This window comes from Sorex fumeus, unplaced genomic scaffold, assembly GCF_029834395.1.
Source record: "Sorex fumeus unplaced genomic scaffold, SorFum_2.1 ptg000098l, whole genome shotgun sequence".
Classification (NCBI taxonomy): Eukaryota; Metazoa; Chordata; class Mammalia; order Eulipotyphla; family Soricidae; genus Sorex; species Sorex fumeus.
This window is the reverse complement of record NW_026606155.1, coordinates 63,285,022-63,296,541: the sequence shown is the minus strand read 5'-3', so window position 1 is coordinate 63,296,541 and position 11,520 is coordinate 63,285,022.

The following is an 11,520-nucleotide window of genomic DNA, read 5'->3' as shown; positions in this document are numbered from 1 at the left end:
TCCATTTGTCCCTGTCGTGTGCTACTGTAGCTCAATGGCATCTGTTCGTTCTAGGAACATGAAGAGCCTCAAACCGATCACTCATGATCTTGATGAAGAAGTCTGACCATCTAGTAGGTGGGCGGCCATACGGTCTTTTGACATCCTGTGGAATTCAGTTGGTAATGGCTCTAGTCCAGCGGTCATCTCTAAATCTCATTACGTGACCAGCCCATCTGATTTTTAATGCCTTGACAAACGAGACAACCTCCCTGATTCTTGATCGTCGACAGACATCAAAACTCCAGATTCTTTCTCCATTTGAGTGAAACGTGATACTCCAAGCATAGCTCTTTCAATTCCTCTTAGGGAGACCCGAATAGCGTTCTCATCCTGTTTGCGTAGGGCCCAGGTCTCTGAGGCATATGTTAATGCAGGAAGAACAGTGGAATCAAAGAGATGTGCCCGGAGCCCGAGGTTCTTCATCCTCTTAGTTATTTCTTCGACGCTCTCGAAGGCATTCCAAGCTGCTCTCTTCCTCCTGCACAGCTCAGTTGCCAGGTCATTTGTCATGTTGTCTTCTTGACCTAGGTACACATAACTGTTGCATTCGGAGATGGTCATTCCGTTGAGAGTGAATGGAGCGTCAGGAATGAGGCTGTTTCTCATAAACATTGTTTTCGTAAGATTCAGCTGTAGTCCGACCTTTCCACACTCACGGTCGAAGTTGGCCAGCATTTGTGCCGCTTAGCTAATGTTTGGTGTTATTAAAGCAATGTCATCAGTAAAGCGGAGGTGGTGTAGTTGCTGACAATCTATCTTCTCTCCCATTCCTTCCCATTCCAGGCGTTGCATGATGTTCTCAAGGGTGGCACTGAAGAGTTTCAGTGAAATGGTATCACCCTTCCGAACCCCTCTCTGGACATCAATGATTACTTCTTTGTAGAATGGTGAGATTCTGGTAGTGAATCCGTAATACAGCTCACGGAGGATCCTGATGTATTGAGTTTGAATGCCCTGATTGGCTAGGGCTTCAATGACCGCTTCCATCTCAACAGAATCAAAGGCCTTCTTTAAATCAATGAACGTTAGACAGAGCAGCATCTTGAACTCCCGAGAAACCTCAATGAGCTTGGTTATCATGTGGATATGATCGATGGTGCTGAATCCTTTGCGGAACCCGGCTTGCTCGCATGGTTGTCCTTCATCTAGTGTTCTGCCAATCCTATTCAGGATGACTCGAGTGAACAACTTGTAGATGACAGACAATAGGCAGATCGGGCAATAGTTGCCAATGTCATGGATGTCTCCCTTCTTGTACAGTAGTACAGTACTGTTGGTTTTCCATTGGGATGGAACCTTGCATTCAGACAGGTAGCGTGTGAAGAGCCAAGCCAGCATATTGATGAGTACTGACAGCAGGTTCTTCACGTGTTCAGGTCTGACCTTGTCTGGGCTGGGTGCTGTCATTTCTTTACTGACGAAATGGCGTGTTGGATTTCAGAAGGGAGAACATTGGGAACAACATATCCATCCTGTGGAATTTGGTATGTCAGCAGGTGGACATGGCTATCAAAGAGATTTGAGTAGAAGTCATGGATAATCTTCTCCATTGCCCTTCTGGAAGATGTGATAGAGCCATCAGGACATCGGAAGGCAGTCATCTTGGTCTTGTAGTTGGCGAAGGACAGGCGGGTGTTACGAATACTTTTCCCAGCTTCTGCCGCATCTACCAGCACTTCTGCTCTTCTCTCTTTGAGGTCTTCTTTGATCGCATCTCTGCACTGCTTTGTGAGCTCGGACGTTCACTTGCGGTTGCCTGAGGCATGCACCAAACCCTGTTGGCGAATAAGCTCAAGAGTTTTCGAAGACAGGCGTTTTTTTGTGGCTATCTCTCTCTTGGCATTCCTCGCACAATCATGGAGGTGCTGAACCAGTATTCCTCGTCAATGTTGTCAACAATGGCATCTTCCCATTTTGTAGCAATAGTGCCAAAGAGCTCCCGGTTGGTGGTCGTTCTGGGAGTTCTCTTTTTGAACTTTGCAGCCCTTACTCTCCGCTCTGTGAAGTAGAATTTTGCACGAAGGAGACGGTGGTCCGATCCTGTTTGGAATTTGGGGACTACAGTGACATGAGTCAGGCAAAACCATCGATTGAATATGATGTGGTTTATTTCGTAGGGGAACCATCCACTGGGAGACTCCCATGTTCAACGTTTAGATTCGGCCTTCTGGAACCTTGAGTTACCATGAATGGTCTTGGTCGACATGAAGAACTCAGACAGTCTCTCACCCTATTTGTTCCATTCTAGGTCATGGGTCCCAATGTGGAGTTCTTTGGCTGATCTTGGCATTAAAATCACCCACAATGATCTTGTAGAAGGTGTGGTCTTCTTTATAGAACTTTTCCAGCTCCATGTAGAACTTCTCAATTGCTCCTTCATCATAATTGGATGTTGGTGTGTAGACAATCAAGATAGAAACTGCCGGCAGTGAGTCACATCTATTCAAATGTAAACGTCCAATTCAGGTTGTTAGGCATTCGAATGAATCAATGCTCATGGGAAAGTTCATGTTGACAAGGACATCGACACCTCGGATACCTCTTTTATCGCATGTTCCGAGGAACAGTTCTTCTCCAGTGCTGAAAACGGCGTGATGAGATTGGTGCCTTCTTGTCTCGGTCAGACCAATGATGTCGTACTTGATCTTTCGCGCTTGTACCATCAGGTCCTCGATGGATGCATCTGATGCAAGTGTACGTGCATTGAAAGTGCAGACTATCATTTTTGTCTTCCTTCGTTGTGGCAGCCTAGTTCGGCCTTGAGATTTTATTGGCCTCTCCTTTCTCATCCTTCTCAATGCTGCCATATTGGTGACACCTTCAGGTTCAGGGGAATGAGACCCATTGTAATTACTGGTTTTGGCATATCGAATACACAACGGACAGCTTGCGAGGCTCTGCCATGCGGGCGGAATACTCTTGGTAGCTTGCCAGGCTCTCTGAGAGGGATAGAGGCTTTTGGGGCAGCCTCTAATCGCCCTTGTAGGTGTTCCCATGGTTGAACCTTATCAAATATGGTACAGCAGTTCTGGAAGATGGGTATTTAGTGTCTTATAATGTGTTGTGCAGCTGCTTCGCTTCATGGCCGTGTGGTCCGGAAAGCATCCTGGAGTGTGGCGGCGGCTGGGTAGTGGAGGTAGTGGAGATAGTGGAGGTTAAATGATATTCATGAGAAAACCAGAGAATCAGATTTCAGGGGAGAAAGCAGACAACTAGAAGGAATCCCCCCCCCCCCCCCCCAGTCCTCACACATCTGTGTCCTTTGACAGCTTCACTGTTATTTCTCTTGTCCAGCTTCCTTTGCTCACTTACCTTCTTGTGTACACAACCCAAAATGGCAGCCTTACAATATCTACCACCCACTGTAATTCCCTGTTGTCCGAGAGAGAACATGTTGGCACACATTACCTTTACTCTAGGTAGCAGGAGTTCTGGGTCCTGACAAAACCAAAAATGGGGTGTCTTTGGCTCAGAATTATTTTTCCCCTTTCCCCTTGTGTGTTTGTGTGTCACTGTGATTTACAATACTGTTAATAATAGTTTCAGGCACACCGAGTTCCAACACCATACTCTCCACCAGAGTATTAGTTCTCTCTACCAATGTCCCAAGTCCTCCCCACTCATTTCATCCCTTCACATCCTACCCCTTTAGCAAACTCAGTTCTATAATCTGACTCAGGGTCTATTGCCACTGCCTGTTTGTTATCCCTTTACTATATTTCTTTGTATTACACATATAGGAGAGATCATTCTTTACCTGTCCCTCTCCCTCTGACTGACTTCACTGAGCATGATGTCCTCTAGTTCCATCCAAGTAGTGGCAGGTCACATGATTTTATATATACTAGTTTTTTTTTTCTAACCAGTCATTTGTTATTAGTCGTTTGGGTTCTTTCTATATCTTGATTATTGAGAATGGTGTTGCAGTGAGCCTAGGAGTGCAAATATCTTTTTAAAATGTTATTGTGGGACTCTTGGGATAGATGCCAAGAAGCGGAATTGCTGGGTTATTGGAAGCTAATTTCTTAAAATTTTGAGAAATCACCACACTTTTCCACAGGGACTGATTCAAACAACATATCAGCAGTGGACAAGTTTCCTTGTCCCTCATCTCCCTACCAGCACTGGTTGTTGTTGGTTTTTTTGATGTGCCTGTCTCACTGGTGTGAAATGATATCCTGTTATTGTTCATTGTATTCTTTAAACTATTGACTTTATTTATTTTTATGCTTTGGTCACTATGATTTTCAAACCGTGATTAGTAGGATTTCACACATGAACTATTTTGTAGCACTACACTCCCCATCTAGGTGTCCACTTCCCGCAGCCATTGTCCCAGAGCTCTTCATCCCCCCTGTCTCCCCCTTAAGCTTCCTACTGAAGATGAATTCTCACTTTCTGTTGCCTTTGGGCATTTGTTATTCCCCTATTATATTATGTTTCTTCTTATCCCACACATGAAAGAGATTATTCTGTTTCTGTCTCTCTCCTTCTGACTGACTTCACTCAGCATGATGCTTTCCAACTCCATTCATGAGCAGAAAATTCTGTGATTTCATTTTTTTCTTATAGTCATGTAGTATTCCATTGTGTATATGTACCATGGTTTCTTTATCCAGTCTGATCTTGGACACTTGGGTTGTTTCCAGATTTTGATTATTGTGAATAGTGCTGCAGATGTCTTTTCTAAATGGGGTTTTTGGAACCCTGGGGTAGATGCCCAGATCTGGAATTGCTGGGTCATATGGAAGCTCAATTCCTAGTTTTTTGAGAAGTATTGGTTTTGTTTCTTGTTGTTGTTTTGATTTACATTTTCCTGGTTATAAGTATGAAGGGCACTGTTTCATATACATATTCACCATCTGTTTGTCTTCTTTGAGGAAGTATCTGTTCAGCTCTTCACATTTTCTAATGAAGAAAGGTCAACATGAGGTTGTTTGGCTCAGAATTCTTTCCCACATTCTTGTTTGACCCAAGCAGAGAGGTTACAAGGATGCTCTGCCTTCTCATCTAGGGCTGGGAGTAGAGGCAGTTTATCCACAGAAAGCTGTACTGTTTATGATATTACTAATACAATATAATAAAATACCTGTAACAAAATAACAATGGAGGCTCTATTAGTAACAAAATACCACAAAAGGGGGACTTCACCGAAAATGTTGGTGTTAGAAGTTTGGAGGTCTGAAGATTAGAAGTTTGACCAGAATAAATAAGCCTTGTTCCTTCTGAGGGCTGAGAAGAAAGAATCTGTTCTGTGCCATTCTCTGAATTGCTGGTGGCCAGGAGCATTCTTTGTTATGTAGACGGTCGTTTCTCTGCAGATGATCTTCACAGTCTTCCTTTTGTTCGTGCCTATCTCTAAATCTTACCTTTTAATTATCATTATTATTTATATATTAATTTGGGGCATGAACCTCCCTAGCAATGCTCAGATGACTCCAGGAGCCACTGCTGGCAACTTTCCCCCAGTCAGGTCAATGGTGTAGTGTGAAAGCCTGAGGATGCAGTGCTGCCCTGGTTCTAGTTCCAGGGTTAAGACTTCAATATCCCAAGTGGGAACACAATAGCAGAGAGCAAGGACAGGACCACAGACATCTGGAGTCTCTCCCAAGCTTTCTCAGCAGTTGTTGGAAAGCCCTTTCTGTGCCAGCATCTGAGACATCTAAGATAGCAAAGATCTTAGGTTCAAATTGAAGCCCCCACTTCAGACACAAAGAACCTTTCTTTTTTTTAGGGTTGCGGGGTCGAGTCACACCCAGTGATGTTCAGCACTTAGTCCTGGCTTTGTGCTCAGGACTTAGTTCTAGATCTGTCCTCAAGGAACACTCCTGGTAGTACTCAGGGGGATGATGCTAGGGATCAAATCCAGGTTGGCCACATGCAAGGCAATTGCTTTGACCCACTGTACTATCTTTCTAGCCCCAGGAAGAATGTTTTTTAACTGTTTTAAGAAGTACACATGGGCTACAGGTAAACAATACCCCACCGCACCTTAGGCAAATTATAGCCTTTTGTTTAGTCAGAACTATAGGAAAGCACTATTTGTTATATGAATAAGTCTTTATCCCTCATAACTGTTAGCATAACCAATGATAATACTACAGTAATGGTAAAATTGAACACCCCAGGGTTGTCAGAGCATTTTCACATCTTTTCATTTAATCCTGATAACTGCTGTGTGAAATAGGAAGCATAGGTTTGGTATTTTCCTCTTTTTGTGTTTTCATCAGTTTCCTCATGTGCAAAATGAAGATGGAAAACACTATTCCAATGATTGCTTTATGGGTTAAATGCATTATTAGTGACTTTTATGCACTGGTATCACAGAGGCGTGATGTAATGGTTGCTATTTTCATATCCGTCATTCATCTTGCAGAAGGAAGAAGGAGAGGCAAAATTTGAGCTTTAGCCAAGACTAGCAAATGTACTACCACCCCAGGACTAGCACGCATAGCTCAGAATCAAGACACTCAAAGGAGACCATGTGAAGCCACAAAGGAGCTGCCTCTTCGTTCCTCTCCCCTTTTCTTACCTTCTATCCTAGAGTTCCTGTGCTAATGCTATTTCTTTCAACTGTGTTTTTATTTATTTACTCTCCTATAGAAACTATTTTAATTTTATTAAAGTTAGGAAATTATAAAGAAAATATACATAAAATAGCATAACTCTTTATGTAGGCCTGCAATTTACCCCTTAACAGAAAATCATACACCCATGTGTGTGAGCATGTCACACACACACACACAGAATTTAGAAAATATAGGAGATCTTGAGCATGGTACAAAATGTTTCTTTATTTTTCCAGAAAGGATCAGTGCCATATTTTTATGTGAAGGCTTTCCAATTCACATCCTTCCCCCAGCTCCTGCCCCACAACCTATTGGGGACTTGTTTTCTGTCTCTACTCCAGAGGCTCTTCCCTCCATTCTGGATTGCTTTGGATGGGTTGGGCTCCTCGGGGGGTGGGAGTGGGGGGAGAGAAGAATCAGGTGAAATGAATTTATTAGGAAGCACCCATAGGGAATATTGGGGGTGGAAACATTGAGAGGTGTGATCGGGAAGGAAGGTCAAGAGAGCTTTCAAGCCAAGCGCAGAGTTGCTCTGGGAAACAGAAATTCTTACTTCAGAGTTGTTCTTGGGAAGGAATGGATATATTTACACCCTAAGAAGTTAATGCCAGGCCTCACCCTGCCTTCCTCCCCAGGATAAAAATTCCCAATTACTTCTAGCTTTCTCTGTACAAGTCTGAGGGGAGTGCCTTAGACCAAAAACAGGTGTTTGCACTGAAGCTGGTCAAGGGAAGAGGCATAGAGAACTGAAGGAAGAGGGACTCCGCCCTCAGGTATATGAGGGATGTGGAGGTTCTGGTTCCTGACACCCTTCTGTGAGGAGTCCACAGCAGGACTGAGGGAGCTCTACACTCAGAACCTTGAAGTTACAAAACAAACACACCTTTCTGTTGTTAAAGTATACTGGATATTTTGGCAGGGTGTAAATTTTTTTGATACACAGAATCTGGACTTTCAGTTTTCTTAACTAAGCTCAGAGGAAGGAAAGAACAAGAATGAAGAAGAGAATTTTGTAACCTTCAGTGACAGAAATAAGAAATTATAAGAGCGGGGCTGGAGCGATAGCATAGTGGGGAGGACATTTGCCTAGCACGTGGCTGACCTGGGTTCGATTCCCAGGATCCCATATAGTCCCTCGAGCACTGCCGGGAGTGATTTCTGAGTACAGAGCCAGGAGTAACCAACTGCATTGCCGGGTGTGAGCCCAAAAAGCAAAAACAAAAAAAAAAAAAAAGAAAGTATAGGATGGCATAGGTAAAAAAAAAGGGAAGAGGAAGACACCAAAAGAATATACTTTCTGAGCCCTGCATGCTAGAAGGTGGCTTCTTCCTCCTGTTGTTCATAGATTTGCTCGAGCAGGCCCAGTAACGTCTCCATTTTGAGACTTTTTGTTATTGTGTTTGGCATATTGAATACATCATGGGTAACTTGCCAGACTTTGCCACGTGGGTGAGATAGTCTCGGTAGCTTGCCGGGCTCTCAGAGAGGGGTGGAGGAATCGAACCCGGCTCAAGCAGGGCTGGCTGCGTGCAAGGCAAACAGGGAAAGAAAAAAAAAAGAAGTTCTCCCTAAAGGAAAGAACATCTCTGACCTGCAAAAGATAGAGCAGAGAAAGGAAAATGCTTGGCATGGTTGCTGGCAGTTGGCAACTGGGGCAGGAACTAGGCGATTCACTTTAGTTCCTCTTAGTAGAAAAGCACTGCATTTCCAAATTGAGATGGATGAAGCCAGAACTCTGAGAGATAATGAACTGCAACAAGAGTCCTTTCTGGATTGAAAATTTAGGACTGGTAATAATGAATGCAGTTTTCTCTATTGAGCCTAGAAGTTCCACTCTGCATGGAACTTTGTGAAATGAGGCCTTCCTTGTAGAACAACAGATTGCAAGGCGAGAAATCTGTTTAAATTGCTGTTCAACTGAGCTAAGCAGAGCCAATTAATAGTCTTCCAACTCTACAAAATAATCCTGCAAGTTAGGTGCTCAGAAGTCTCTCAGCATCTTGAACACTTCTCAGATCTTCCCACAACCAATGAGGGAAATAGGTCCAAAATTCCTTCTGCCATTTTGGAATGCCATTTTGGAACTAAGGCATCTCAATGCAACTTTTGTCTGTAGCTCAAGGTTGTTTCTCTGGATGGAGAAGCATCTCAAATCAGAAACGTGTAATATTATGGGGCAAAAACTGACTGGCTTCTCAGGTGCAAGCACTTTGGAAATATAGAACTTTTTTCCAGAAAGGAGTAGCAGCAATTTCCTAGATTTTGGAGCACATAAAAGAAGGACTTGGATGAATCTTTATCCACTAAGAGACCAAACAATAAATCTATTGATCCTGGACTCTCACTGTAACTCTCAGCAACAATAGCATTTCTACGGTGCTGGATGGAAAGAGGTTTGGATTGAAGTGATTTGTTCTTGAGGTAGGACATTGTAATTATTTCTAATTGATATTTCTATATATATATATATTTACATTGTTACAGTTATTTTACTTAGGCCCTGTAGTATAACCAGAAATCATGCCCTTTGTACACTATAGAAAAGTTATGAAAATTAACTTTTTGTACATCAATTATATTTTTATTATTTAAGACAATAATACCATATTAATTGTAAGTCACTTCCATAGTTTACAAAATGTTTTAGCATATATGGTATCAATTTTCACAACATCCTTGTGAAGCAATGTTGTCATTGTTATTTCCAGTTAAAGGAATTAAGATTCACAGGTGTATAAAATCTCCGAGGTGGGCCAGGGAGAGGCCCCGACAGCTCTCCCCCTGGCCGCCCAGGTTGAGGCTGCTCCCCCAGCCAGCGGGGCCCAGGCCTTGTGGCAGATAGGGGAGGAAATAAGGGTTAAGCCGGTTGATCCATCAGTTGTCTTTCCATTCTCCCCACGCACCTGCTCCAGTCCTCTGAGCCTCCCATTCTAGTCTCACACAGCTCCTTATTGTCTCCTCCTGTCTCTCCTGCTCATCTCTCCATGCTCCATCTTGCAACCTGGGCTCTCTCAGCATGTGCCTGCTCCTGTATTCTTCTTCTACATCCTTCTCCCTCTGTCCCCCTTGCTAGTCTCTCCTTGCTCTATCTTGCTGCCCTGCCCTCTCTCTCACTCTCCTCTCCTCCAACTCTCTCGTCTCTCTTATCTCTCTTCAACTCCAACACTCTGGGCTGATGTTACACCCAGTCTGGTAGCAAAATCAACATATGAAAGCTCTTCCTGACTGTCCAAGGGCAAAATACCTCTTAAGGTGTTTTTCGCCTTTCCTCAGTCCAATAATTCAATCTTAATACTAGTTATTTTTGTATGGACACAGTAAGAGATACATTGAGGCTTGTAGGGCAGCTCTCCTGGGGACATCAGACTACAGTGCTCAGGCCAGATTAATCATTCCTAACCCTAGCAGGGTCCGAATCTACCTATTACTTTTTGGATCATGACAGCATTTGTCCATGACCAAGCTCTTAACTAATAGTTAAGCTTTATGCATTTGGCCAGGCCCATCTCGATGCCAGGGTAGCACATAGCTCACTGCTTGCCCTGGGTTCGTCCAGTCCCTTGTCAGGACCCTGCCTTTGGGGGGGGGGCTAGGAAGTAAGGGCAACTGAGGCTTAGGTCAAGAGAACAGATGCCCGGAGGAAAATATCACTGAGAGTCAATAAACTCCCACATTACAAAAGCATGGCATTTACTGTCTTCTTGTGTTCATACAAAAAGGACATTGCTCTGAATTAACTATGCAAAGGATTTAAGGAGAAGAGAAAATATTTACATGTGAACAGAGCACAAAGAAAGAAGTTACAAATAAACACAGAGGAATGAGAGCACTGTGATGGGAGCAACCCAATAAACCTAAACTACCTGAGGCTATGCAGGAAGGACAAAACAATGTTATCCTACACACAGGGATCAAGAGATGTGCTCAACATTTAGTTTTTCCCTGACTTTCATTCAGAACTCAGTTCTTACAGCAAAGCTTCTCTTCTGTTCTTTATTCATTAGTCATTAATAAAATTAATTCCCTCATGGAATACATGCTCATTTTCCACATGAATCTTTCTGTTTATCTATGTGATACCAAAAAATCTTAAATTTTATCTGTCATTATTGTAAGGTGGTGTATATTTAGAGTGGGTCACAAGGATTGACATATGGATTGTTATTCCCATATTGTGGGACGATGAAAATGGAAGAGCAGGATTTTAAGTGAATTTTCTAAAATCTTCGTCATGGATAGCATAAGCACTGAGTACGCCAGTGCTTCCTACCTCCCCCCCCCCCATTTAGCCAATGCAACACCCCTGTTGTTTCTTGCATTGATGGATTGGTTATTTGCAACACCTGTGAGAACACTTCCAGAAGAGGCATGTTAAGTTAGTTGACATAAAACCTGAGGGAAGATGCATGTATCGTGCTTTGAAGGTTAAACAATTTGGCAGAGCAATTTTAAGACAAAGAATACAGAATTAGTGAAGGACTTTGAAGATTAAGCTTCATTAGCTTCACATCAAATCTCCCCCAGCCAATTGCTGGCAGCAGTTTTCCAGCAGGTTCCTTCCAGACTCTCCCGTCACACTCCCAGAGTCCCACTATCCTAATGGGCAGGAACAAGGTGATTTTTGTCTCCCCCTTCATCAGTGAAGACACAGCCTGGTGAGAGAAAGAGAAGCCCTACATGGAAAAAGATATTGAGAGCAGCTGGACATTTCAAAGGTTGCCAGGTTTCTAGGACTAGACAAATTATCTAGAAGCCAAAATAATTTAGGGGTGCTGGAGAGTTAATACGGTAGGTATTAACATTTGCCTTGCTTGAAGCTGATCCAGGTTCTATCTCCAGCACCCCATATGGTCCCCTGAGCCCTGCCAGGAGTGATCTCTGACTGCAGAGCCAGGAGCAACCTCAGCAC